At 42.8% G+C, this 18631-nt stretch overlaps 1 pseudogene; it reads left to right on the top strand.

Moving 5' to 3' along the window:
- Positions 1–12243: 12243 nt before the first annotated feature.
- Positions 12244–12929, top strand: LOC147612569 (uncharacterized; annotated as a pseudogene).
- The last annotated feature ends 5702 nt before the right edge of the window (positions 12930–18631 follow it).

The following is an 18631-nucleotide window of genomic DNA, read 5'->3' as shown; positions in this document are numbered from 1 at the left end:
GAGATTAACCAAGTTATGATTAAAGATAATCCTAAGTTTTGGATGCTACAGATTTTAGTAATTATAACACTTTTTCAGTGGTTTTTCACAGTAGTAAAGATTCTAAGTGTTAAAATTAAGTGAAAATTCAAGATTGAGTTTTCAATTAGTTAGTATACTCAAAGGAAGCCGTTAAGAGTGTAGATGGACATGCAAATCAAACTTTGAATAAAAAAAGTAAAACATGACCTATTTTTGGAGTTGACTTTCACATACAGCTGATTTTGAGAATTCCACTCACAATGGGTTGTCGACCGCATGCGTTCTAGTAATTTTAAGTACTCACACAACTAGTATCTTATAATTGTGGATGAAGTTATACCTATTGTAGATTACAACCCTGACAGCAAATCAGAGACGCTTGCCAAATCTACAAGCAGCTCTTCCACAACTTCTGGAGAGTAGACATTGATTCCTAAATAATCAATCAAGACATCAGAAAATATATCGGGGAAGTAATCAAATACTCTTTCTATTATTTTTCTTTAAATTCTTTTGATATGAAATAAATAAATCGATAAGTGTATACGAGAGAATCTGAGTTGATATAGGGTGTGCTGAACGATGAGTAATTCTTAACTTTATTAATTATACATGGTCATCCTAATCTATGAGACTCATAGCATAAACACTTTTGGTGGGGTAAAGAATTAGAAGATAGAATATTTGACTAGTTTATGACTAGATTCTAGGAATAACCTTCATTAGGGGCTATTTTGCAAAGAGTCTATGTGTCCGTGTGTTTAGAATAAGATTTTGAGATAAACACGAAAGTTTTAGAGGACAAGAAACTCTACAAGAGTGTAAGAGACTATAAAAATCCAAATCCCTTTTATTTTTAAGTTATTCGAGTGCAAAGTGGGGCACTTAGCTCTTTTTGGTAGTTTTATGCTAAAAACACAACTTTGGTTGCTTTGAATACTCTCAAAGAGACTTTAGAACTCATTTTTAGACTGAGACGTGCTTTATAGAGCATTAGAAGTCCTAAAACTCTATAGTTTTTACTTTTCTCTAATTCCAAATAGATTGGAAGATATTACTCTCCCAAAGAGACCAGTTGTTAGGCTTTGCCTTAGAAATTGTTATCAAGATTGACTACCTTGTCTATATAGACCGGATGGACTAATGCATAAGCATAGTTAAGACTTAGTTATAGTGACTAGAGATGACCTCGCTCGTTAGAACATGCTAATTGATTATGTTAAATACAAGGACTCCCATGTGACTTAAAAGATAAAGAGAAGTTAAAGACTCTTTAAATTATAAGCTTGTTTTATACTTAAAATTGATTGTGATTGATTTGAATATGCATTCCTTGAAAGATTATGGACTAGAGATAATATGTATGAGTTATAATTTCTTTGTTTTGAGATAATGATTGACATGCATGCATATGGCTGATTGATATGCATGTGTATGATGAGACTCGACATGAGATTTTGAGATTTGGGCCGGTCGTCCTAGGACAGGGAACGCCCGGTTAGAGAACGTGATTTATGCCCTCTGGGAGCCATTTGGTAGAACCCAGAGTGGACGAGATTTACTAGAGGCATAATCGAGATAGCCGCAATGTCCAGTGTGGAGGTTGGGTGGACGAGCATTGGAGAAAGTCCTAGATTGGCTAGATTTTGGTCATTATGAGACTAACCATGTTGTCGAGCATAGTGATGATGATAGAATCTTTGAGATAGACACATACAATGGTGATTGATTGAGATGCTATGTTTTAATTGATAGAGATTTCTATTATGTGAATGTTTGTTCGAGATTCTACGCTTCTTTGCTTATATGATAAGAATCTTGGAAATGGCATGCATGCTTATTTTGCTATTTAAGAAGGTTGATTTTATTGTGTTGTTATGTGGAAATTAGATTAAGTGAGTTTAATGTTTTCTTAGATTAAGTTGTATGATTAAGATATGGCTAGATTAAGTTGTATGATTAAGATATGGCTAGATTTAGGACCGTCATAGTTGGTATCAGAGTGTAGGTTGGGCAATCCACACTTAATTGCGGATATTGCAGGTCTTGGGTAATTGATATTATTTTTTCTATTCTTTTTTCCTGTGATACAAACAAAAGTTTATTTCTTTAAAAAAAGCTTTTGCAATTTTGTTGTATGGTCACAAGATGGCTCACAAATCTATTTTATGATGAGAAGGGAAATGTTATGCAGAATGAGAGATTACAGATAGGTCACATATTTGTTCCCAGCGATGATAAAAAAGGTGTGGCGTGATTTCCACTGTGTACAAAAGGTTCATAAACTAATGAGTGCAAAAACAAGCCAGTACCACGTGAGGTGCGTGACAACGCTTGTGGAGAAAGAGGAAAAGTTGCTGTAAATTGTGGTTGAGGAGATTGACGAATATGCACATGTCAATGTTGTTGTTCAAGGTAGGCCGAAAACCAAGGTTCAATTATTAAAATTTCTATTAAGATTGCAAATAATGTATTTCAAGTGTTGATTAATTTAATAAGCATGCATAGTTTTTAATCACGACAAGGAATAACTAAATTTTATCATAAGAAGCTTATGATAAAGCTTGCTTTGGGAAAGCAAAAGATGTCTAAAAGTATGTTAAGAATATACCTTTCGTATAGATGACCTCAAGTCAAAGTGGATTTCCATGTGCTGTCTTTGGAAAGGTATGATGCCATATTAGAGATAGATTGATTAGTGCCTAGAAAGGCCAAGATATTGTGTCATGAGAAGCGGGTTTGCATGATGATAGTAAAGATTATTACTTATAGGGTCAAAGATGTGATGTGATTAGTTCCTAGAAAGGCCAAGATATTGTGTCATGAGAAGCGGGTTTGCATGATTGGAGATGATAGTAAAGATTATTACTTAGAGGGTCAAAGATGTGATGTAGAATTTAGCATAATATCTGCTTTGCAGCGCACAGCAATAAAATTATTTCATGTAGTATACTATTTTCTTATTAAGTAGTAAATTATCATCGTGAAGTAAATAAGTGTAGATTGGAAAATCTATATCTATTGTGGAGATTGCAAGTGCGTCAATAGAAAGATTGTGTAACTACATTTGTCATAAACTTTAAAAGTGTTTCTCTTTGTAAGCTCCTTAAGTGAGGAAAGAATAGAGGATCCTTCTCTTGAGGAAGAAATTCGACTAAGTCTAAAGCTATAAGCACAGTGAAAATAAGAGTTTGCAAATTGTTTGATTACCTTGAAGTTCAAGACAATACGACGATGATGTTTTTCATTAGATTTATTATTGTTTATTAAGTTATGATTCCAAAAAGACTTGTTTATGACATGGATAGTGATTGACTGATTTACAAGATCAAGATACTTTGTTTAATGCCTCGAGATCTATCTAGTTTCTTATTTAGAGTTAAATTTTATGAAATTAGGATGAGTTTAGGAGACCTGCTAAACTCTAGCATATACATGACTAGCTTAACATATAAAATCGTTTATCCAAGATAAGATCTATCGAAGATATGAATGAAAGAGAGCACAATACTAAGAGAATAGAATGTTCTAGTATTGAGAGTCTAATAGATGTAGTGAATACCTGTTGAAATTTGAGCATTGTGATGAGCTATGGTGGATCAAACACTAGAATCAACATCATTAACAAAGTGATTAGTAAATAATTAAGACATAATTAGTGGGTAATTAGCAAATAGATTAATGTAGGCATGGATACTCAAAAACCAGCAAATTCTCATTAGGGCAATGCCTCATTTTATAGAGTTTACATCAAGCATCTAATCCCACTGATTTCTCCATGATTCACTTCACCTCTTTTCCCTGATTCTCTCCACCTCTTCACTTTTCCCAGAATATCTTCCAGAATATCTCCACACTTCCTAAATCTTCTCATGCTACCCTTTATTCTCTCCCAGTAGATTTATCTCACCTTTTCACAGGTTCTTTCACATTTACACATCCTCTTTTACAGCCTCTAACCAAGGGCTTGTTCCCGCACACACCCTATTCACTTGTATTTTCAACAAGACCGAGTATGTTGATTTTATCCAAGAGATAGGTAAGAAATGAAGAATCAAGTAAAGAGCTTATTATATCAAGTTAAGATCTTAGATAAGCAAGTCGTCAAGTCATTCTTTCCACGACTACTTGAAGAAATCTCAAGACGAGACATATGGATATTTATAGTTTTCTTGAAATTCAAAAGCATACGACTTCTCAAGTACTATACCAAGTATCATAGAGCTGAGTAAGAAAACCTATTTCTCAAGGTCTAATGATTGAGGATAAGATGTTTTTATCGTCAAGGACAACGATTTCTTAGCGGGGAGAGAATGTAACATACCTTCAAGATTAACCAAGTTATTATTAAAGATAATCCTAAGTTTTGGATGCTACGGATTTAAGTAATGAATTCAAACACGTTTTCACTGGTTTTTCATAGTAGTAAAGATTCTAAGTATTAAAATTAAGTGAAAATTCAAGATTGAGTTTTCAATTAGTTAGTATACTCAAAGGAAGCCTTTAAGTGTGCAGATGGATATGCAAATTGAAATTTGATAAAAAAGTAAAACTTGACCTATTTTTAGAGTCGACTTTCATATACTACTGATTGGCAATTCCACCTACGTTGGATTGTAGATCGCACATGTTCTGGTAATTTTAACTAGTTTCTCATAACTGTGCATAAAGTTATACGTGTTGTAGGTTGCAACCTTGACAGTAGATCTGAGAGGCTTGCCAAATCTACAAACAGCTCTTCCACAACTCTTGGAGAGTAGACATGGATTCCCAATCAATCAAGACATCAAAAAATATATCGAGGAAGTACACACACTCTTTCTATTATTTTGCTTTAAATTCTTTTGATATGAAATATATAAATCGATAAGTGTATACGAGAGAATTCAAGTCGATATAGGGCGTACTGAACGATGAGTAATTCTTAACTTTATTAATTATACATAGTCATCCTGATCTATGAGACTCATAGCATAAACACTTTTGGTGGGGTAAAGAATTAGAAGATAGAATATTTGACTAGTTTATGACTAGATTCTAGGATTAACCTTCATTAGGGGCTATTTTGCAACAAAAAGTCTATCTGTCCGTGTGTTTAGAATCAGATTTTGAGATAAACACAAAAGTTTTAGAGGATAAGAAACTCTACAAGAGTGTAAGAGACTATAGAAAGCTAAATCCCTTTTATTTTTAAGTTATTCGAGTGCAAAGTGGGGCACTTAACTATTTTTGGTAGTTTTATGCTAAAAACACAACTTTGACTGTTTTGAATACTCTCAAAAAGACTTTAGAACTCATTTTTAGAGAACCATCACTGAGACGTTCTTTATAGAGCATTAGAAGTCCTAAAACTTTATAGTTTTAGTCTTTCTCTTATTCTACATAGATTGAAAGATATTACTCTCCCAACAACGAGACCAATTGTTAGGCTTTGCCTTAGAAATTGCTATCAAAATTTACTACCTTGTCTATATATACTAGATGGACTATTGCAGAAGAATAGTTAAGACTTAGCTATAGTGACTAGAGATGACATCCCTTATTAGTACATGATAATTGATTATGTTAAAAATAAGGATTCCCATGTGAGTTAAAAGATAAAGAGAAGTTAAAGATTGTTTAAATTAAAAGCTTATTTTATACTTGAAATTTATTGTGATTGATTTGAATATGCATGCCTTAAAATATTATGGACTAGAGACGAGTGTGAGATGATATGTGAATGATTGATATGCATGCGTGTGACTGATTGATATGCATGCGTGTGACTGATGAGACTTGGCATGAGATTTTGAGATTCGGGCCGGTCAGCCATCCTTAGACAGGGAATGCCAGACAGAGAACGAGATTTATGCCCTCTGGGAGCCATGTGGTAGAACCCAAAGAGGACGAGATTCAAAAAGAGGCATAGCCGGGAGGATAGCCGCGATGTCTAGTGTGGAGGTTGGGTGAACGGGTATCGCAGAAAGCCCTAGATTGGTTGGGTTTTGGTCATTATGACTAACCGTGTTGTCGAGCATGGTGATGATGATAGAATCTTTGAGATAGACACATACATGGTGATTGATTTGAGATGCTATGCTGTAATTGATAGAGTTATATATCATGTGAATGTTTGTTTGAGATTACATGATTCTTTGCTTATATGAACCTTGGATATGGCATGCATGCTTGTTTGCTATTTGAGAAGGTTGATTTGATTGTATTGCTATGTAGAAATAGCAAGATTAAGTGAATTTAATGTTTTCTTAGATTAAGTTGTATGGTTAGATTTAGGACCATCACACCTTTGCAATTGCATCATCAACCTCTTCACTTGGGTTGGAAAATATCTTCTTCATGTTTGCACATTGTGCATAGACCCGCCGACTATATTGCCCACTCCCTTTGAATAACTCATGAAGTGGTTTGAGAAACCTCACATGCTCACGTGCTTGTTTGGTTTTCATTTATGGTCCGGCAACAACAGTCTTAGAGCAAGCATTGCTGCCATCTTGTTATTGTCCTTCTCCAAACCTTGCATTTTGCAATGTAGTTCTGCATTTCCTACCTTGACAACATGCACCGCATTTTCTATCACATGCATTTCATCTAGTAGACTCTCATACTCTCTCTCCTTTTCACTTAGTGATTTTGTGAGCCCCTGTAATCATTCCCTATTTCTAAATACAAGAAAATATTATTTTTCCTTGTTTTTGCCTAGAGAGATGAAGAACTCTAGAGAGAGGTAATTCAATATTGAGATATTTTTGGATATAAAAATTCTACAAATATCAAAAATATATTTCCTTGAAACAAAAACCTAAAATGAATTCTCTAAGGTGCATTAGGAATCAATTAAAAATGATTTAAAAGACCTTAGCTGCCTAAGGATCAAGATTTTCTAAAATTTTTGGATTATGGTCCAATTAAGGTTCCTATGGGCCAATAAGATTAATCCAAAGGGCGCATGCTCGCGCTGACTGCACGCCATCCCCCCACACTCACCCTTGCGTCTGCTTGTCTCCCCCCGCAGCCCTCGCATTTGCCCCCTCTTCCTCGCCTGGCTGTCCTGCGTGCCCCAGCGCAGCAGCGCCCGCCGTCCCCAGCTCCTGATCATCCCTCTTCGCGCCCTATAGTCCTTCTCCAGCGCCTCGCTCCCCCTTGCGCCGCCGTCGCCTTATCTTCCCCCCCCCCGCCCCCCCTTTTTTTTTTTCTGCTCATCCCCCTCCTTTGCGCTACTTCCGCCTAGGGGCTTTTTTGTCTTCGCCGTCTTACCCCCCCCTTTTTTTTCTGATTTTCCCGTCCCCTGGGGCTTTCTTTTTTGCCTTCCGCCTTCCCCCTTCGTCCTTCGTGTGCAGCTTGGTTCTTGCACGACTCTCCGCATTCGTCGCTCCGCCTTCCACATTGCTTCAGACTCTGCTGATGGAGGCTCCTCCCGACCCACCTCAGAGGGACTCTTCCGCAGCCCCCTCGCCCGCCCCTGAGGATACCCCCATCAGGCTTTCTCTTTCGCCAGAAGAGGAAGCAAGCCTCGCCGCAGAGGTGGAACGCCTCCAGGCACATTCCACCATCTGCCATATAGTCGGCACTCGCCCCAGCAGAGGGGAGATCCGGGATTTTCTCCAAGCCCGCCTTCTTGCAGATGTGGGCAAGATCCTGGACGTTCAGCTACTGGATTGTGGACACTACCACATCGAGTTCGAGATAGCCTAGAGCGTGGCAAAGGTCCTAGCCATGAGTCCCCTTGACATCAGGGGTGCTCGGGCATTCTTCAGACCTTGGCAGCATGGCTTTGACCCAGTAGCGGCCAAGTAGGGGGAGCGCCTTTTCCATGTTACAGTTTGCTTCCCTGGACTCCGCCGTGAGTACCTTCCGCTCCTTTCTAGGCTAAGAGCATTGGTGGGTTCGGTGCTAGAGATTAGCCCCACAACAGCTTCAGTGGTGGCCAGAGCAGCTGGGCTACCTTCGGTCAGGGTTTTGGTTCTCCACATCTCCTCCCTTCCGAAGGTCATTCAGCTACCTAAGATAAGGGGGGGCTGGATTGATCAGAGAGTGGAGTTCTCGGGGCTCCCGAACTAGTGCTTTATTTGCAGGCAGGTCGGCCATCTGGCCAAGGCCTACCCTCGCAGGAGACCCCGACCTTCACCGCAGCAGCAGGCCCCTGATGGCCCGCCCACAGATGCAGCTCGGCAAGCAGCCTCCCAGACACCTGCTCAGGCCATAGAGACCTCGGAGTGGCAGCCTGGACAGAGGTACCGTCGCGGGAGACAGCCACAGCAGCACGCCCAGAGACCGATGCAGCAGTAGCCACAGTCTCAGCATCACTGGGTTCCCGTGAGGAACAGCTTTGCTCCTCTCCAGGAGGAGACCCCTGCGACGACTGAGGACCAGGAGATGCCAGCACCCCCTCCTTCACCACCCCCACCCTCGTCCCCCCCTACCACCTCGCTTCCACCTTCGCCTCCTCCCGTCCCCGCTCCGGTTCCGGCAGCGGCTCCTTCTCCACCCCCCTCGCCCCCCCCCGCCCGCCTCAATTCCCCGGGAGGCCCTGGCAGTCCCCTGGTGTTCACCTGCAGTCCGGAGGGCTCTGAGCACCGACCTTGCTCGAGCACCGCAGAGGAGACTTACCATGCCGATTCGGGCTTCATGAATATCATCTATCCGCAGTAGGCTGAGTCGCCTCAGCACTAGACAGCGCTCGGAGGCTTTTGATTACTCCTTCACATGGCTTTTTGAAGCAGAGGGCCCACATAAGCCAGCACCCATCAGAGTTCATGTAGTGATACCTCCGACCTGCGGGGAGGAGGCACTTGATTCAGCGGTGGCCTTCTCGTTCCCTCTCTGTGGCCCATGCGACCAGGAGTGGACTCTGGAGCTCGCTCTTAGCACTTTGAAGACTCAGGCAGTTGAGTTTTCTCATCATGTGAGCGATTTGGAGGTGACAGATGTGATAGGCCGACTATGGGAGTTGGCTCATTTTTTCTTGGATCCCGGGAGTGTGGATGCCTCAGGGATTTGTCATTTGGTCGTTCTCATAGTGGCAGACTTAGCACGCGACCCTGGATATGTATGCATACACGAGGTTGCTCTCTCTGAGCGGGAGGCAGTCGCCATGGGACACAGCCCACTGGCGCCTGATCCGTGATTCTTGCAGCACACCGGGTGGGCAGATTCATAGCCGCTCGGATGGGGAGTATTCTCCATCCAAGCCGCTTGCGAAGGCTGCCGTACGGCTGAGACAGCATCCACCTCAGCAGGTCATCCATGAGGATCATCTCATGGAATGTACAGGGCCTTGGCGGAGCACATTATATACGCTATCGTGGTTGCTTGAGGCAGGAGCTTCAGAGATGCCTGGTTGGTGGCAGTATTGATATCTTGATGATGCAGGAGCACCACTTGGGTGAGCAGGATCCGAAGATATGGTTCGGTGATGCCTGGTAGATGGGACACTTTTTGGTCTATAGGGTTTGGCCCTTTGGGTGGACAGGGAGGAGTATGCATGGTAATTGGCGGCAGGCCATTGTGGATTGAGGGATCATTGTGCCTGGTAGAGCACAGTATGTCATTTTGAGGATGCATGATGAGCTCTTGGGCATGCTCAACGTCAATGCGCCCAACCATGCTAGTGCCAGAGCAGAGTTCTGGACCCAGGTTACGGATGCATTGCCAAAGGCCGCACATTGGTGTGTCGGGGGAGACTTCAACATGCTTGAGGACCTGGCCAATAGGGTGGGAGCCAATCATGTTACACTGCACGGCACGGAGCTTGCAGCTTGGGAGCGATTTTGCATGTCACTGAGGATCACTGATGCATGGCAGCATGGGGCCTTCTCCCGCTCTCAAGACAGTCTTAGTTTCTCTCGGTCGGATCGCCGACAGGGAGGGACTAATCTATCACGGATTGATCGCTTTTATGTGGGCGACTGGTTAGGGGAGCGAGGGGGCTCCGTTGGCATTCTCGCTGGCACCTCATTTTCAGACCATGCGCCAGTTATTTGACACTTGAGGAGAGGACACGGGAGCCCAGCTTGCAGTTGAGGATCCTAGAGAGGGTACTTACAGATCCTAGTCTCGCTGAGAACATTGAGAGGATTTGGCATGATAGTCAGTGCTCTGACCAGGATGCAACAGGCCAGTGTGCCCAGGGACTCATCGAGCTTAGCTCTTTTCTGCACGTTGCAGCTTTGACACGGCTGGGAGAGACTCGCGAGCGGGAGCATCGACTGAGACGCAGCCTTGCATCGCTTCAGCGCCTTCAGGAGCAGCAGCCTGCATGTGAGTGGGTGGCGTCCCAACTGATCCAGGCATGCCAGGAGGTTAGAGAGGCAAAGGAGTAGAGACATGAGTTTTACTATTGTCGCCAGGCCTCTCAGTGGACGCAGCTTGGTGATAGAGTGACTGGGGAGTTTTTTGAGATTACTGGACCCCGCCATGCTCGAGCAGGAGTCCGTCAGCTTGGGAGGCCGGACGGATCGGTAGCTACTGAGCCCGGGGAGATTAGAGCCATTGCCAATGGGTTCTATAGAGACCTGCTTTCAGCGGAGCCAGCCCCACTGAGGCTCGGGAGGCTTGCAGACAGATTGTGTGGGCCCATGTGCAGAGGAGGGTCACAGATCGTATGCGTACAATTCTGGGTGAGCCTCTTTCTGCTTGCTGAGGCCTTGAGGGTCCTACCGCGCCATAGTTGCCCAGGGGAGGACGGATTGACGCCGGCCTTTTTTATGCGCTATTGGGACCTTTTGGGGCCAGGCCTCCACAGGGGCTTTCAGTATGTTTTGGACACTGGGGTGATGCCACAGAGCTTTTCAGAGGGCTTGATCTTTCTTATCCCCAAGGGGGAGGGAGTATCAGATGATATTCGGCATTGGAGACCTATTATGATCCTCAATACTGTCTACAAGGTCTTGGCAAAGGCCTTGAGTTTGAGGATCCAGCCCTTCTTGGGGGAGTTGATTCATGCTACCCAGACAGGATTCGTCAAGGAGCGTAGTATCCTTGACAACATTTTTACCTTCTGGGAGGCGACGGCCCGAGCTAGATTTCTTGGTGAGGACTTGGTCGTGATGCTTGTCGATTTTGAGAAGGCATACGATAGAGTCGATTGGGGTTTCTTAGAGGGCACTATGCTTCGCCTAGGCTTTGAGCCAGGTTGGATCAGAGGGGTGGCGGCTCTGTATTCCACAGCTCGTAGCTAGGTGTTGATTGCAGGAGGACGGGGGCCGAGTTTTGAGCTGACCAGATCAGTCCGTCACTCACGGGTGTCCTCTCGCCACGTTTCTTTTTCTCTTCTTTGCTGAGGCTATGAGCATGTATTTGACGGCAGAGGAGGTTGGTTTAAGAGGACTCCAGCTCCCAGTCCGGGGGGAGGACCTATTCGATGCTGAGTTTGCTGACGACACGGGCTTATTTTTGCATGGCTAGGAGGCCAATCTTCTTCGGGCAGAGCAGTCGCTCCAGGTTTTTAGTGCAGCTTCGGGGGCATTGATCAATTGGCGCAAGATAGTGGCCTCTTGGATCCGTAGCGCTCCCACTCCGGCATGGAGCCCAGACCCAGGTTTTAGATGGATTCCTCCAAGCACAGCAGTGCGATATTTGGGATGCCAGATTGGACTAGATTTGTCACCTGAGCAGCAGATTGCCCCGCTTCTTCTGAGCATTCGGAAGAAGCTTTTATATTGGAGTACAACTCAGCTATCCTTGGCTAGGAGGGTGGTGGTGGCAAATCAGGTGCTTTTAGCGACCATGTGGTACATTATGTCTTGCTGGATCTTCTCGAGCTCTTGCATCAGCCAGGTACAGAGGCTGATCAGGAACTTTCTTTGGTCTGGGCGGGACGGTCAGCCAGCCTGAGCAAAGGTTGCTTGGGCAGTTATTACACTTTCGCTGGCCCAGGGAGGCTTGGTAGATCCAGCCGATCAGAGTAGAGCCTTATTGGGAAAGCATATTGTTTGGGGACTGCTTCTAGGCGCTGAGCCTTGGAAAGAGCTTCTTTTGCAGTGGCTGCAGGCTCGCGCTCCCCCAGTAGGGGGCACTTGGGCACCAGAGATTCGATGGATCTTCATATAGATGAGGAGGACAGGCCTCAGTAGAGGATGGGAGGACAGATTTGCCTTGAGCATCCTGAGAGCTTGGGAGCTGCTGAGACCGGGGCTCTCTCAGAGACCTCCTTCTTGTGTTGAGGAGCGGGCCAGACAACCGCTCATCTGGAGCCCAGCGATTCACACAGAACAGGGTCATATGCTGGGTTCTCGGCCTCGTCTAGCCTGGGGACCTTTGGCGGCAGGCCCAGCACGTAGCTTTGGAGACTGGCAGACCTTCTGCAGTCTTCCAGAGGAGATCCAAGTGGAGAGCCTGAGTCACTTCAGAGGGGGGTTGATTATGAGGGATGACATTCAGGAGGCACTCACAGAGGAGTGGTTCACGCCTCTCGAGCTAGTGGCCCCACGGCGGTGGATGGGAGCCTTTACACAGTTGGAGATCCTGATTGCTGTAAGAGCTTGCACTAAGGATGACAGATGCCTCTACTACGAGATTCAGGATGAGGGCAAACTTTAGAGAGTGGAGGTGGAGTCACCTTTGGTTCTAGAGTGCACCTTTCAGAGGATACGGGTAGTGGCCGCCGCTTCTCTAAAGTGGCATATTGACCCAGACCCTGCAGAGGTGCTCCCGGATTGGCGCATATGGGCATATGCAACGCGTCCCTTGGCCCGGCTCCACCAGTGGGACCCTGGTGAGTACGAGTGGAATGATCCTTATGCATCCCTTGAGGCCACAAAGATCACCTTTTTCCACTATACTGTTCGGTTGGGGCGGCATATTTTGACGGTGAGGAGGATGGTCTCTCCAGCTGCAGCGGGGCACTGGCGGCTACAGGGACTCTCACAGGAGTTCCTGGAGGATTTTTGGGCCCCGCTCTGGGCTAGTCGATAGGCCCGCAGGATCTCGACTTTTCAGTGGGCTGGTCGCCCCCACAGGGGCTCAGCAGTTGGCACTTGTATACAGCGGTCTTCCGATGGCCTGCGTCCGATGCGGCCACCCTATGGAGACATAGAGACATTGCCTATGGGACTGCCCTCAGGCGCAACAGATTTGGCTGCAGATGCTGCGTATTCTGGCCCCCCTCTCTCCATAGGGTATGTATACGTGGGGTGCCATTGTTGGTCGCCCACAGGGGCTCAGCAGTTGGCACTTGTATACAGCGGTCTTCTGACGGCCTGCGTCCGATGCGGCCACCCAATGGAGACAGAGACATTGCCTATGGGACTGCCCTCAAGCGCAGCAGATTTGGTTGCGGATGCTGCGTATTCTGGCCCCCCTCTCTCCAGAGGGTATGTATACGTGGGGTGCCGCTGCTTGGTCGACTTCGTCAGGGCCTACTATGGGCTATGAGATAGAGCAGGACAGCCAGGCCATCAGATTCATTAGGGGCCAGCCTCGCCTTATTCCTTCACCGGATTTCTCGTCCGACAGCTGGACACAGGAGAGGGATCTATGATGGGAGCTCCTCAGCAGCCTCACCATCTGGTTTACCTGGAGGGCCCGGTGTTTCAGGGCCTTTGAGGGGAGACTGTGGAGCCACCAGCAGAGACTGTTCAGGGGGATTTGGCAGGAGTTGATCCACACCCTCCTGCTGCGAGGACAGTATGACCACATCCGAGGTGACTCGGGATGAGGCCATCTTGCAACGCCAGGCCTTTCACACCACCTGGCACAGCGGCCCTTCTATACCCTACATGCGGGGTCCACCTGTTTGGCTTTTCCCTCCTCCTATTGTATGATATAGTCCCTCATTTCTTTGTACTGATACTTGTACTTTTCAGCACCACCTAGGGAGAGTCTCCCTGGCTACCTTGCTTTGTTCTCTGCTCTATTTTTCTTGAGAGCAGGAGAGGATCTTTTGTAGCCCTACGGGCGTTTTTACATAACTAATGAAAGGATCTTTTCTCGGGAAAAAAAAATAAGATTAATCCAAGTGTTGGGATGAGATAAATCCAATGAATGAAAAAAAAATCCAAAAATGAGTAAATGCCAACATAAGATGAAGAGTTGATTGAGTACAAGGTTTATTAGTAAAAAATTATGAGATATTACTAAAAAAATGAGATACTTTGGAATAATGATACATTTTTTACACCTTGCTAAGGAGCGGGGGAGACTTTAAGGAGGCGCCTATTTCACACATGTGGATGAGTTTTTAATTCCAAAATATTAAGATATTTTTATCTCTCCTCTCTCGTGGATCAAATCGAATCAAAATGGGAGCGAAACTGGTCCAAATCTTGTCCAAATTCAGCCAAACTGAACCTGGAAAATTCTAGAGCTTAGTTGGACTCAGTTAGTGGCCTCCCTCACCTATAAATAGACCCTCATTCTTTTGTATTCTTATCTGTGAGCTAGACCATGCTAGTATTACATTAAAATAAGTATATTTTCTATTATCCCTTAAAAATCCTCTACATTTTGGAGAGATTGGAGCTTCTCTCTCTCTTCAACCTTCCTTGGAGCTTTCCTCTCAACACACTAACCAATTGATTGGTTGGGGACTTCTTCTAAGAAAGAGAAGCAAGCAGAACAACAGGTAAGATACAATTTTATGGTTTTTTCGCTAATATTCGCATGTGTAAGATTCCTCCCCAGCCTCTCAAAATGTCCAGCATCTTCCCCTGTGATCAAATCCCTCTTCAGAAATATAAAAGATCTTGTTTATACCAGTTTTGGCCTAGAGAGAGAAAATCTTCTAGAGAGTGGTAATTTAGTTTTAAATATTTTTGGATAGAAAAATACCTCATCTTATTAAAATAAGTTCCCCTGAAATAGAAGTTCAAAAAGATTTTCAGAAGGTGCATTAGAAATTAAGTATAATCTGTTCAAGAGGCATTATCCTGGGGGTCAAGATTTTTTTGAAATTTTAAATTAAGGTTCCTATGGACCAATAAGATTCATCCAAATGTAGGGAGGAGATAAATAGAAGAATAAAAGGAAAACCCCTAAAAAATGAGTAAATACTCACATAAGATGTGAAGAGTTGACTAAGGACAAGGTTAATAGTTAAAAAAGAGAGATATTTAGATGAAATGATGCATTTTCGACACCTCAGTATGGGGGAGTTCCCCTCATGAAGGAGGCACCTATTTCACATGTATGGGAGAGTTTTAAACTCCCAAATAATGATATATTTTTATCTCTCCTCTCTCCTGTTTCAACTAGATCCAAAAAGTGGACTAAACTGACCCAAACATGGTCAAAAATTGACCAAACTGATCTGGAAAATTCTAGAATCAGTTGGCTTGGTTAGAAGCTCACTTTTTCCTATAAATAGAAGCCTTTCCCTTTGTTGAAGCTTAATAGTGTTTTTGCACTGTTACCCTACTTCTCCCAAGAGCCACAAAAATGTGAATTTACTCATAATGCATTAGTTTTTTGACCTTCCCTCTTCTAAAGATTGGTGGCCACTCTTGTTTCAAACAAGAGTAGAATCCTCAAACCATCAAGCCAAAGGAAAGCTCTCAAATTCCTTTGCAAGTTGGAGATTCTTCTCTTTTCTATTCATTTTATGGTTTTTTATGATTTTTGTCTTCTCTAAATTGAATATGATGTTATGCCTTGTAAGATCCCGGTCTCCACCGTGCAACGGATTCGGGGTACTAGCAGCGGAAGTAGCACATCGTGCGTGGGTAGGGGTCTCACACTCGGGGCCTCGCCCACCACGGATATCCGGACAAGAAACTAATCCGTCGGTTTGTCCAAAACCGAAACCGGAAAAACTTCCTTTACCCAGAAAGCACGGGCGATTCCACCAGGATAACTCTTTACTCTAACGTAGTCAAGATCATTACTGATCAAACTGATCTGACTGCACCTTTAACGGTACTTGGTCAAATCAAGGAAGAAACTTGCACTTGGATCATTGGGATCAACGCTTTTTTCCCGCCGTTGATTCCTATCCATAGAACAATTTCTATCTGGGATTTACTTCATCTATCGTAATAATAGAAAATAAATCCTCGATTTACGGATCCATCAGTCCAGCCTAACCCCATCCAGTCCCATGGGTTAGCCAATCGCCCAACCACTGTAGTGATGGGATCCAATTAAGAATTTGGTTAGGTTTTGTCCCGGGTACCAAGGAAAAGAGTTCCAAGGCCCCCTGGCCGGAAGTTCATGCAAACATAAAACTAGTCACACCACTTGCCTTTTTCTTAGCATCAACTAGCTTTAAAACAATCCTTTAATAAAACCATTATGTCACTGATGACAATCCTCAAAGTCTCTGGTTGAATCCTTATTTCCAGTCATTCTTTCATCGGTGTACTTATGGCATCATTGGCAACCAGAACGCTCACCACCTGTTCTCTCAGGGGCCTTTTCCATAGTTCCTAGCTCATAGTAACCGGCAATATATTCATATAATAGAATGGAATCTCTGTGGAAGATCAGCAAGATCAACCCACAGATCCATATAAAAGAGCCATGGACTCATCCGTTGAGGACCAGCAAGGTCAATCAACCAGATCCATGCCCGGTTTCAGAAAACAACTCTTACTCCTTGTTCCAATATCTTCCACGACGCACGTGTGGGTATCTTCGGCGACCCAGAGCCCGAGCACCGTATGGTCAGCACCCTCTAGGATCCTTCGCAGGTGACCTAGCGCTTCACTCATAGGCCGCTTCCTTGGTCCCTCATCCACCGTACCGCGGAAGCTCACCATTTAAATCGAACCGAGGCTGGTCAAGACCTCGATCGACCTTGCTACGCGAGACGTCCTCCATTGACTCTCAGTCAGCAGTTGCAACTTTATCAGTTCGGTCTTCATGACCTTAATCCTCAAGATGGTCAAAATGCTTCTCCAGCATTCTTGACATAAAACAGTCATTTACAAACAGTCACAAAATACAGTTTCTATAACGAACTCTTGTCTTTCCATATTATCCATATAGACTACACATTATCTCACATACACCTTCATATTCATTATTCTACATACATATCCATGTTCGTACGACCACATCATACATCCAATTTCACATTCATATATACGCATCTACATGCATACATCCACATCCACATTCATACATCCATACCTCCATTTCCACATCCACACATCCACATTCATATTCATACATCCACATTCACATGCATATATCCATTTTCACATCCTCATTCATACATCCACATTTACATACATACATCCACATCCGTATCTACATCCATACATCCACATCCACCTCTTCATTCACATTCACATCCATACATCCACATCTACATACATACATCCATTTTCACATTCTCATTCATACATACACATCCTCATTCATACATACACATCCATATACATACATACACATCCGTATCCACATCTACATCCACATCCACATCCACATTCACATTCATACATATACATCTACATGTATACATCCACATCACATTCATACAACCATATTACATCCATTCTCGTCCTAACACATCCCATATACATCTTAACACATCCTAACTCATCTTAACACATTCTATCACATCTCATACACATCTTATCACATCTTTTCACATCTCATACACCTCTTATCACATCCTATCACTTCCCATACGCATCTTATCAAATCTTATCACATCTCATACACCTCTTATCACATCTTATCACATTTCATATCTTTTTTAAGAGAATTCTTATATTTGATATAAGATTTCTCTACACATTTATTTATGTATAAATTCCATTTAAGGAGATCACTAACACTTTCGAAATAAAAATCAATCTTTTATGCATAAATTCAATTTGGTAGGAATTACACTTTTAGAATAAAAGAATTTCTCTTATGTATCTAAGTTATGCATAAAATCCATTTATGATGAAAATCACACTTTTAGTATAAAAAGAATATCTTTTATGCATACCTCTATGCATGAAATCCAATATAATAAAAGTAACACTTTTATAATAAAATAATCAACTTTTATGCATACCTCTATGCATGAAATCCAAATATGATAAAAGTAACACTTTTATAATAAAATAATCAACTTTTATGCATACCTCTATGCATGAAATCCAAATATGATAAAAGTAACACTTTTATAATAAAATAATCATCTTTTATGCATACATCTATGCATGAAATCCAATTATGCTAAAAGTAATACTTTTGTAATAAAATAATCATCTTTTATGCATACCTCTATGCATGAAATTCAATTATGCTAAAAGTAACACTTTTGTAATAAAATAATCATCTTTTATGCATACCTCTATGCATGAAATTCAAATATGATAAAAGTAACACTTTTACATTAAAATAATAATCTTTTATGCATACCTCTATGCATGAAATTCAAATATGATAAAAGTAACACTTTTACATTAAAATAATAATCTTTTATGCATACCTCTATGCATGAAATCTAATTATGATAAAAGTAACACTTTTATGTTAAAATAATAATCTTTTATGCATACCTCTATACATGAAAATCAATTATGCATAATATAAAAATCAATTTCTCTATGATTAAAATGAATATCTTCAATTAATCTAGGATGATAATTCCTAGAATATGGTAGGAAGTCCTCTTTTCATGCTTTGAATGAAATTATTTTATGCGTAATTTTTATAAAAATTTTGCCATAGC

The sequence above is a fragment of the Cibotium barometz genome, chromosome 45, assembly GCF_041138505.1.
Source record: "Cibotium barometz isolate CiBa-2024 chromosome 45, ASM4113850v1, whole genome shotgun sequence".
Lineage (NCBI taxonomy): Eukaryota > Viridiplantae > Streptophyta > Polypodiopsida > Cyatheales > Cibotiaceae > Cibotium > Cibotium barometz.
Note: the sequence above shows the minus strand (reverse complement) of the source record. Positions and strands in the feature narration are given on the sequence as shown.